Source organism: Ranitomeya variabilis, chromosome 3 (genome assembly GCF_051348905.1).
Source record: "Ranitomeya variabilis isolate aRanVar5 chromosome 3, aRanVar5.hap1, whole genome shotgun sequence".
NCBI classification, from domain to species: Eukaryota; Metazoa; Chordata; class Amphibia; order Anura; family Dendrobatidae; genus Ranitomeya; species Ranitomeya variabilis.
Window position 1 is genome coordinate 584,121,993 of NC_135234.1, and position 12,243 is coordinate 584,134,235.

Here is a 12,243-nt window from a genome sequence, read left to right on the forward strand (position 1 = left end):
ATGAGAGGGGGGCAATACATGAACAAATTTATGGCTGCGTTATATGTATCATATGTGCAGGACACATTATGCTGATTTGATCCATTATAGAAATCAGTTTTGTTATCTCTCAGAAATCCAGCATTGAGATGATATGCAAATGAGCTGAAAATGCCTCACTGTGGGACATTGCACTTGTATCTTTCCTGTCTTCCTTCTTTATTCCCTAACCACCACTGTGATGAACTTTCACCTCACCACCCTGCCTGACTTCACTATTATGTCAGACAGATCACGTAATGCGGTCTCCCCTCTTTCACCAATGTGATGTTCCACATCCCCTGGATACACGTAAGGTTAGCTTGGTACATTTTTACTAAGACGTCCCTGTCCACACGGGCCCAGGGAGGCTCAGCGAGTGAGAGGATGTTGCCCACGTCATCACTGATGTGTCACCACACTCACCTCTGACAGGCTGAGATGTCCCTTTCCCTAGCACCGGTGAAACAGAGTGCTGTCATCCAGGCAGGACTGTCACCAAATCCTTGTTATCCATAATCCTGGTCTGTTAATTGGATTATATGGGGCCAGAAACCAGCCCCGGTAGCATTAAAAGTTAAACTGAGACACAGATGTTTGGATTAACGGATCAAAATAAAAGAGCCAAGGTTAAATTATATATTTGTCACTGGGTATATAACATGGTATAACCCAGCACTAGGAACAAATGCCTGTCCCAATGCACCTGAATGAGACAGCTCCTCAGGAGTCCGGTTTAGTAATGTGCGGTTATTGGGGTGCCAGTCAGATAAACAGTGCAATGAAAGTGTCCAATAAAAATAAAAGGCAGCACTCACCATACCACTCATTTGTTCTTTATTCAAAAACAGATAAACCCATAGCGGCGGAGACAACAAGGGACTACAGCCATTTCGCTCTGCAAGCGCTTCCATGGATCCAAGGTGAAAGAGACGTGATAGGCATCCTACGTAAATAGCAGATCAACCTACCTGTTTGGTTCCAGGATAACTAACTGGTGCCACCCTCTTCACTTGTTAGAATATACAAACAATGTAAAACAATGCAATCCATACCTAAATTAAAAAGTCTCTGCATTCACTTTCATTAAAGGAACAAACTCATGTCAAATTTATCGATAATGCCGATTCGGCCCTGTGCCCATGAATGTATGATCCATGTAGCTTTTCTATGAAGTAAGCATCTATGAAGATCTCCTCCTTGTGCAGGGAAGTTAACTCTTTCCAGACCTGCAAAACGCACTACTCTAGAATTCCCAGTGTGTACATCCCGGATATGGTGTAATAACCTAGTGGAACCCATACCTGATATAATTAAGTTTAAATGTTCCCAGAAACATACAAAAAGTGATCTTACGGTTATATCAATGTAAAAAAAACTTACAGGGGCACAAAATGATTTAAACAACAAAACTGGTTTTACATGAAATAAAGTCCTGAATCAGGAGGGTAATATTGCCCATCTGTATGTTCTGTGCAGTGAGATGGTAGGGAAAAAAGGTGCATTTTCAACATTTATGGTTGTCATAAGGTTTAAGATTGGTTGATCAGTTCCTAGGATCTGATTTTAAATGGTTTTCAACCAATACATCTGTAAGGCTGGTATTCCTTCTAGAGGAGATCAGAAGTTTACGGGCTACTATTTCTGCAAGACCTTCATCTTTCACTAAAATGTGCCTGTTTTAATAATGGCTGATCTGATCTGTCGATCCATGGGCCTGAACTTAAAACTAAAGATGGACCTCTTACCTCCTGTTGTTGAGATTTTTGTGTAAAAGCTCATTTTGCAAAAAGGCCCCAGCCTTGCTGAGGACATGTTCCAATAGAGGTTCAGGGTAGCCCCTAGTCATAAATCCATGCTTCAATGCTGTAACTTGTTTTAAAAACCCTCATGGCTACTGTTGATTCTCTTCAGCCTGGGGAATTAGCTATAGGGCAAAGATCTATTAGTTTGGTATTGGTGTGTGCTGTCATGATGTAGAAGAAAGTTGGATGAGGAAGGCATCCTGTGCACCTCTGCAACCAGGAAGCCCCTATAGATATGTAATTGGACATCAAGGAACACCGGGCTGGAAACCCCAAACACAGGTGTGAACCTCATGTTCATTTTAAAATTTTCGAAGTTAGGCATGCCTCAAATTCGCTGAAATGCCACCTGCCCCATCCCAAACTAAGAAAATGTAATCTACGAATTTCCTGTATAATTTGATATGCTTGAGGAAAGGCTTGTCTATAGAATATACATATTTATCCTCAAACACTTCCAAAAACAGGTTGGTGAAAGAACAAGCCATGTGCGTACACATGACTGTGCAGGTGTTCTGTTTGTACCACTTCTCTTGGAATTTAAATGAATTATGAGTGAGGATAAACTGTAATGCCCACAAATAAGATTCACAAAGTCTCCATTTTTGCCCACATTTGAAAAAAATTCCCGCTGCAGCCTCGATGCCCTGCTCTTATGGTATCCTGGTGTAGAGGCTCTCCACATCGATAGATGCCATGGAGAAGCCTTACTGTCAGTAGAAACCCCGGAGAGCTCTTAAAAAAATCACTTGTATCCTTAATATAGGATATATAGATCTTTTAATAGTGGGCGAAGTGTCCAGTCTATATATTGAGACAGTGGTTCTGTGAGGGAACCTATCCCAGTGACTATTGGCTGCCCTGGGGTGGCAGTGATGGACTTGTGTATTTTTGGTATAAAACAACATTGAGCTTTTGTAGGAATTCTGGAAAAAAAATTCTGCCTGTTCTTTGGAGAGAACTCCATGTTACACCTGTGACCTGAGGAAGGATTGTAGTTCACGTTTGTGTTTTTTGGTGTTGTCTTTTGCCAGCCTGTAGTATGTTTCCATGTCAGACAATTGTCTTAGGGCTTCCTGGAGGTAATATTCCCTGGTCATAAGAAAAATGTTGCCCCCCTTGTCTGCTTCTCTTATGACAGTGTCATCCCAACCTCTGATTTTCTGGTATCTTCCTGTTCCCTTGTGTCTAAGTACCTGTTCATGAACAATGTCAATAGCATTCCCTGGAGAAATAGGTGACATGTAGGTAGACTTAATCCCCCTGTAATGGGTGCCCAAGGTGTAATGGATTTGGGTGTCACTCTCTTTATATTCTCTAAGTCCTCATTAATATTTAGTAACAGGGCAGTGTCCTGAGCTATGGGAGTGAACGCGGGACAATGTGATGTATCTACCCTAAAACCCAGGGGGTCTATTGACTGGGGTCTGTCCTCTTGAACTGTAGAGAGAGTGGTACCATCTTTGGTGTTAAAGAAATATTTATGTAAATGAAACTTTCTGAAGTCTTTAAACATATCCACTAAAAAAGTCAGTGAAATCACAGTCATCTGGAATGCAGAAACCTAGTCCCATTGTTGAAACAGAGAGGGCCAAGCTGTCAAGATGATGTGCCATGAGGTTAATAACTGTAGTGTGGTCGGCTGTGTCCACAATCAATGTTTCCAGGACACCTGCTTCCATTTGTGATCTTGAGTTGAACAGATGCCTCCTACCGCCCCTTCTGGTTCTATGTCTAAAGGGGCCATCACTGTGTTTGGAGGGCATTTAGGAGAGAGCTGATCTGAGAGACTGCTCATGCTCTTGTTGCCGCTGGAGTCAGAATCAGTGGTACTAATAGTTTCTGTGCTCTTATCTTGTTCCTGTGCGCATTTCTTCTGATTCTTTTTCGGTTTGAACTTTTTATTTCCATTAATGGCGGGTAGATGTTTATTCCAGGTAAACACCCGCCCCTGATCATAATCCTCTTTGTCCTGAATGAATTTGTCCCGCTTCCTCTGTTTGATTTCAGTTTGAAATAAAACCATTTTTTTGTCCAATATTTTGTTGAAATACGACCATTGCATTTCAAGTAAACGGGCTCTCAAGTCACTCCTTGTTTTCTGCAGCTCCACATTTGTTTCCAAATAGTCTTTTTCATTTTATTTACAAACCAAGTTCAATAGGTCACTCTTTATAAGAGTACTTTTTCATATGCTGCAGTAAAACAAGTGTTCTGTTTAAAATTGGAAATGTCCTTATACATCCATAGACCACATGGAACTCTGCCACGACTTCAGAGAATTATTTGTCCAGAATAAGCAGACTTTGTGTTCCGCTAGCGTGGTCAATTTGAATTCAAGCATTTTACTGCGTATTGTTTGCAGGGCGTCTTGTTTTTTTGCAATCCATAAAAAACTTTGCCACATTCTCCCAGCCCACTTGGATCCTTTAGGGGGCTACTGGAGGATCAAGCTTCTTATGTGATAGAAAACTGGAGCTGAATGCCTCAGGTGAGTCAGCCTTAAACCTGTGCCCGGGTGATTGCAAGTGTCACTAAATTATTACTGAGTAGAAAGCATAGTATTATATATTTAATTGACTTAAGGGCACACTAAACATTACACTATATACATGATGGTTATAGATATACAATGGTCAGATGTGCAAATGCAACAGAGGTAGGGCAAAAGATATAACCAGATAGAACATGTCAATTACTGGGTTAATGTTCGATCATGTGTGTGCTGGTCCACAGGGTGCATGGGCTGCCATCTGATTCCTAGATCCTTCACAGCATGTGACTTGGCATGGTGCCCCTTTCGAAGTGGACCGCATGCATAACAGAGAGACCACATGGCCTTATTTCCTTACACTAGCCTTTATTCCCTTTGGATCACTCCCATCCTGCTCTCTAGGCTTGATCAAAACCCCTCGCCTTGCCCTTAGCAGCTAAAAACTCCAAAACCTAAGATGAGTTATTACTCTTTAATGGATGGTCCTACGGAAGCGGCTTTGGCACCATTGGATCCAGTCAGGTCACTGCTACGCTTTGATATTAAACACAACTTTGCTATATGATTCCTATTAGTCATTCTACGTATCTACCATCCCTAGGGTATTAGAACATATCAAGACCCTGGGAGACGATTGGTCTATTTTGGAGATCTTGTAAATATACACAAAGTATGGCTAGGACGTATAGTATCTCCATAAGTCCTTATGGAAATATATTTCTAGGATGGTCTTTGGCAGCTACGGCATCACTATATATTGCAAGAAAGTCTTTGTCATGCTCTGAGCTGACTCAAGGTGTGAGATCTGTCTCTCACAACCTTTTAACCTTGACCTCCCTGCTGAGCAAGATGCCAGTTTTCTCCTTGAGGCTTTGAGAATATTGAACTTCCTGTTGAGTCCCTGATGGACAAAGGAAAGCTAGTTTTATAATCCAAGGCCAAATAGGATACAAATGATTGGCATGAAATTATATCTCCAATATTGTTTACACACAAGTATCTGACTGACAAGTCACTCTTGTTTCAGTGACCTGCCTCCCTTGACAAAGCTTTTATTCTGCATCTAGAAACATCATTAAGTCCTTACTGCACATGCACTGCTCCAAGCACTGACTGCACTGATGAAAGATTTCAGAAGGGAAAACATGTAACTGAAACAAGAGTGACCTGTCAGACATAATATGCAGGCCGCAGGTGTGGAATATGGAGGAAGGCAGGATAACTGAATGTGTAATATCCCAACTTGAAGTACTTGTGGCTAGTGTTGAGCGATACCGTCCGATACTTGAAAGTATCGGTATCGGAAAGTATCGGCTGATACCGGCAAAGTATCGGATCTAATCCGATACCGATACCCGATACCAATACAAGTCAATGGGACACCAAGTATCGGACGGTATCCTGTATGGTTCCCAGGGTCTGAAGGAGAGGAAACTATCCTTCAGGCCCTGGGATCCATATCAATGTGTAAAAGAAAGAATTAAAATAAAAAATAGGGATATACTCACCCTCCGACGCAGCCTGGACTTTACCGCCGTAACCGGGAGCCATTGTAAATAAGAGTGCGCGCTTGAAGGGCCTTAGATGACGTCACGGCGCTCTTATTGGTCCGTAGCGGTCGCGTGACCGCTACGCGACCAATCACAAAGCAGTGACGTCACCTAAGGTCTTTCAAGCGCTTGAAATACCTTAGAAGACGTCCGCAGCTTCTGATTGGTCGCGTAGTGGTCGCGTGACCGCTACGCGATCAATCACAAAGCAGTGACGTCACCTAAGGTATTTCAAGCGCTTGAAAGACCTTAGGTGACATCACTGCTTTGTGATTGGTCGCGTAGTGGTCACGCGCCCGCTACGGACCAATCAGAGCGCGTGACGTCATCTAAGGCCCTTCAAGCGCGCATTTTTAGGTACAACGGCTCCCGGTTATGGCGGTAAAGTCCAGGCTGCGTCGGAGAGGTGAGTATATCCCTATTTTTTATTTTAATTCTTTCTTTTACACATTGATATTAATCCCGATACCGATTCCCGATACCACAAAAGTATCGGATCTCGGTATCGGAATTCCGATACCCGTAAGTATCGGCCGATACCCGATACTTGCGGTATCGGAATGCTCAACACTACTTGTGGCTCATTTATATATGAGCTGTATACTGGATATCTCAGAAATGGTAAAAAATCATGGATTATCAGCATCATAGAGCCTGTACATACACGCCACTAGTTTGAAATATAAAATCTTTATGTCAGTTTTTCTTTAATTCAAGCACATTAGAAAGTTCATTTACTTACAGTATATTAACAATAACAAAGCATCAGCAAAATGCTCAATCAGGTGTATTCCTGGGTTCATGCATGTGTGTAACTCCTTGATCATAGCTACTTTGTCTTCTGAACATTTGATTCTTTCGTCTTTCTTCTTATGGCTTCTGAGTTATCCATCTCTTAATAACTTCTAAATTTGACTTTTATGTCTACCATTTTGCTTATTGATGCTTCTTTCCTCATACATCTGGGTCTATGCATGTGGTTGCTTATTTACTGTAGCTACATAGCCTTTTGACTCTTTAAATTGTATACTGTATCTCTATTTTTACAGAGCTCATGTATACACAGTTGCTTCTCTTTCATCTATGACTTTATTATCTGTTTTAAATTCCTATTCACCCACCCACGTGCATTGTTGCATATGAGATTTATATGTTCTTTTTATTATATGATTGATTTTATCTTTAATGTGAATAGAACTTGTATTAATTTGATTTCTATATTCATGTCTGGCATATTTGTTTCTTTGATTTGGTTGTAAAAATAAAGAGATTAAATGTTTGACAAGATGTGTACAAAAATATTGATCATAAATATTTTACCTCTAAACAACATTACAGTTATGTGACATCTGTATTAATGGAAGAAATCAATTATTGTATCAAATAAAATGTTAAGTTAAAAAAGTGCCCACAAACAAATTTCCATTTATCTATTGACAGTTAACATTTATGCAACCATCCAAAGGTGAATGGGTTCCATTAGTATTCTCAAAGTCAACAAAGCTCTCAGTCAAAATCAATTAAAAACTACTGAACCTGTACACAGTACAATCTTATAATTAGTAGAATTGAAAAGTAAAAAATGAGGAAAAATACATAGAGTTCAATTGTGTTATGAAAGCTTAATATTGTAGAAGCATAACAGAATATTATAAGTGAATAAATGCATATTTTCTACCAAAATCCTTCCAGTGGGTTATGGATATTTAATTGAGATATGTAGAAAGAGAAGGAATAGTGGAATGACAGATTGAATAAAGCTTAAAAAAGAGAATTATTAATATATACATGTTCTATCAAAGTAAAATACTTCTGAACTTTTTTTTTATATTAAACCAACTTAATATCCTAAGCCATTCTATTACATTCTTGTATATACCTATTCTTTTACGCATATGAAGAAATAGCTTGTTACATAAAGTGATTTTTGTAGATCTTTTAAATTGTGCAGGAAATGCAAAGTTGCATATGTAAGGCACAAAGGAGATATGAAGCACTATTTACACAATACACAACCTCAAGATCACCTTATGGTGGAATTGACACTATACTAAATCTTATGCAATGATCGTGGCTCAATCAGACCAATATTTCGTTAATCTTTAAGCTATGAAAGATAGGGGTCACACAACACAGATAGATTACTGATGAGAAATCCACAGGAAACTATGAATTTATGGTTTTCACCAGTTTTACTCAAACCTCTGAATGACCTATGGCACATGGTACAGAGCCATCTTGATCAATTTTCTGGAGGATTTCTAAGTCCTCTTTTTGTGTCGGTGAGCTTTTATTCTATGTTTAGCGCTAGGACTGGCAAAATGTAAGGACCCTTGACGTGGGTTGCCAGCTTACGTATTGAGGCCCCAATATAAACTAATACCTTACATACATTGATATGTGGGGGTTTTTTTGCACTTTATCTTGCAGGGTGCAGTTGGACCAAGATAGCTCTGTAAACAGTTGGCCTCAGTTCGCACAGCATGTATTTTGTAGCACTGGGCGGCCTGCCTGTATGTGCGTTACTAATAGGCTGTAAACCAGATGCTCTGCATTGCCTGTGTGAATAATGCCACATACAGACTATTATATCTTATCATTTTGTGCACTAATACCAAACAGCCAACACTATATTGAAAGTTCATCAGTATTTTTTGCACATGTGTGTTTGCCATCATTTGGTTGGAGGCTTCAGCAGGTAAACATCTCTGCTTTTTTTCTCTGTGACTTTTTTCAATTTTTTGAAGGATTTCTAAGTCTTCTTTTTGTGTCGGTGAGCTCAAATTGCCCTTACACATCCTGGAGGTGTGTTTGGGGTCATTGTCCTGTTGAAAAATAAATGATGGTCCATCTAAACGCAAACCGGATGGAATACCATCTGCTGCAAGATGCTGTGGTAGCCATGCTGGTTCAGTATGCCTTCAATTTTGATTAAATCCCCAACAGTGTCACCAGAAAAGCACCCCCACACCATCACACCTCCTCCACCATGCTTCACGGTGGGAACCAGGCATGTAGAGTCCATCCGTTCACCTTTTCTGCATCACACAAAAATACAGTGGTTGGAACCAAAGATCTCAAATTTGGACTCATCAGACCAAAGCACAGATTTCCACTGGTTGGATGTCCATTCCTTGTGTTCTTTATCCCAAACAAGTCTCTTCTGCTTGTTGCCTGTCCTTAGCAGTGGTTTCCTAGCAGCTATTTTACCATGAAGGCCTGCTGCACAAAGTCTCCTCTTAACAGTTGTTGTAGAGATGTGTCTGCTGCTAGAATTCGGTGTGGCATTGACCTGGTCTCTAATCTGAGCTGCTGTTAACCTGCGATTTCTGAAGCTGGTGATTTGGATAAACTTATCCTCAGAAGCAGAGGTGACTTTTGGTCTTCCTTTCCTGGGGCGGTCCTCATGTGAGCCAGTTTCTTTGTAGCGCTTGATGGTTTTTGCAACTGCACTTGGGAACACTTTCAAAGTTTTCCCAATTTTTCGGACTGACTGACCTTCATTTCTTAAAGGAATGATGGCCACTCATTTTTCTTTACTTAGCTGCTTTTTTCTTGCCATAATACAAATTCTAACAGTCTATTCAGTAGGACTGTGTATCCACCAGACTTCTGCTCAACACAACTGATGATCCCAACCCCATTTATAAGGCAAGAAATCCCACTTATTAAACCTGACAGGGGCACACCTGTGATGTGAAAACCATTTCCGGTGACTACCTCTTGAGGCTCATCAAGAGAATGCCAAGAGTGTGCAAAGTAGTCATCAAAGCAAAAGGTGGCTACTTTGAAGAACCTAGAATATAAGACATATTTTCAGTTGTTTCACACTTTTTTGTTAAGTGTATAATTCCACATGTGTTAATTCATTGTTTTGATGCCTTCAGTGTGAATTTACAATTTTCATAGTCATGAAAATACAGAAAAATGTTTAAATGAGAAGGTGTGTTCAAACTTTTGGTCTGTACTGTATATATAAATATATATATATATATATCTATATATATATATATATATATATATATATATATATATACATCGTTTTCTACCTGGAAAAAATAAAGAAAATAAAAGCATATTTGTTACTGCTGCATCCATAAAGATTTTATCTTTTAAAATATAGTCTGTAAAGAAAAAAAATTGAGTGTCAAAATTGTGATTTTTTTGGGGGTTACCCTCACACAGAAACGCCATACAAAAATATCAAAATGTATTATGTATCTAAAAAGGGTGCCACTGAAAACTACAGCTTAGGAGACAAAAAGCAATTGATGGATTGGAGACTTTTTTTTTTAATTTTGGGCTGTGTCATTATTTGCTTTCCATTTTAAAGCTCAGAATTTTTTAAATGCAGTAGAATAAAAAACCTGAATCAATGTAATGTATTTTATTCAAAATTAAAAATCAGACTAACCTCTGGGATATTATTAGTGGGCTTATAATTCAGGGAACATTATAAAAATCTAACCTAGAAAACAACAGCAAAATTATTTTTTTTTCACCTCTTCACTCTATTTGCCATTTCTATTTATTTTTTTTCAGTACATTGCATGGCAAAGTATATAGTCATTCTACAAAGCTATCATATATATATATATATATATATATATATATATATATATATATATGTTTTTCTGTATAGCACCAACTTATTTTGCCTCACTTTACAGCTCAGAGGGAACTTGTACAAACATGATAAGACATAATAGAATAATACAGAGTACAACTCATGCCAAAAGGAGTGAAGACTCTGCTGGCAAGCTTAGAATGCATGAGACAGAGACATAAAAAATGTATGTCTCTATGAAGAAGGGGAGGAAAAAAAGTAAAGCACAAAAATGGAAAATGACTACATCCTTAAGAGGTTAATGTCCTCTTTAAAAGAGTGATAGATATGAGGTTAAACTGTCCTAGTTTTATTTCATTGTCAAAACACAAGAAAAAATGAAGTGCTAGTAGCAAGAAATTATATAACAAGCCCGTCTAGATAATGACCTTATAATTTTTCAGTCCAATGTCTATAGACAGATCAGTCGGAAGTCCTTAATCTTCACTGACACATAACTCAGTTGTCTCCTGTTTGGAAACACCATAGGATCTCCATCTAGATTCATCTAATATTCATGTAGAAGTAGACTGGTATTCTCTTGATGTATGTATGAAACAACTCTGTTGTAAAACACATCCTTTTCTCCTGTACTAATCACCAATAAGTTTGCCCATCCTGTGTTATTAAAGCCATTTTCAATTTGAAGCTACAATATCCAATTTACTTGTATTGATCGTCATTTGCAGTTGTGTAACGTTAGCGTTTTTCCATCTTGGAAATTGCTCCCTAGCTTACACATCGAAATGAAGAAAAATGAATTCTTTATAAAACAAGAGCAATTATAAGGGCACTGCATACTCTCTTCATTGTAAAGTAGCATAATGGGAACAATTCAATTCTCTGAAAATACCAATCTGGCAAATACCACTCTTCTTCTATTGCCCTTGGTGTCTTGCCCTTGGCTGCTGCTCTACATGTTCTATAGCAAGTCTTAGCAATATAGTTTCATTCCAAAAAACTTTATATATAGTACAGTAGATAAATAAGGAATTTACTCTATATTATATGCACTAATAGTAGCAATTTTAGCCTTAGTCATGTATGGATAACATTAGCAGCTTTGCAAATATGGTTATTCTTCTTTACAAAACTTTTCTAGCTTTGTCAAGTTACCTGAAAGCCATGTTTAAAATGCTATTGTCAACAATTTTTAACAGGAGTGAGATATTATCCACAGACTTAGCCACCATATATTAACATTGGTTATTTTCAGTAATGAGTAGTATTGTAATTCTTTATGTTTTTGGCATTTTGTCTTCAGATCGAAAAAATAATTTGCAACATTTCCTTCCTACCGAGAAGCAAAGTGAAATATCTTTCAATCCATCATATTCAATAATAGCTACGTTACGTTTGTATCCTATGCAGCATTAGAAAGATCGCACCATTTTACTTGTAGCTATTGATATATTCCACCAAAAAAATGCACTTATGTTATTATGGCTGTGGGTATTAGGATTTCTTCTCATGTGAATAAGCTGTGGATTTTCTGTTTTGGAACTACATGTGGAAAATCTATGTTACAGCAACAGCAGAGAGCATGAGATTTCCTTAATTTTAATGGCATAAAGTGACATTATAACACTTTAAATCTGCAATGTGTCCATTTATTTTGCAGATTATACCCTTGGATTTCACCTTTACAATGTAAAGAGTGAAATATGCAGCAAATCTGCAACTTTTCAGCATAGATTTGGAAAATTGGTGGCAGATATGTTACATACTCTTGTCTTATAGTTGTGGCACAATAAATCAGGTTATGACACA

At 38.5% G+C, this 12,243-nt stretch overlaps 1 protein-coding gene across 1 annotated transcript in view; it reads left to right on the forward strand.

The window, feature by feature from the left end:
• LOC143818411 (protocadherin-9-like) overlaps positions 1-12,243 on the forward strand; it is a 1,862,556-nt gene that overhangs the window by 1,827,508 nt on the left and 22,805 nt on the right. The window lies entirely within an intron of this gene.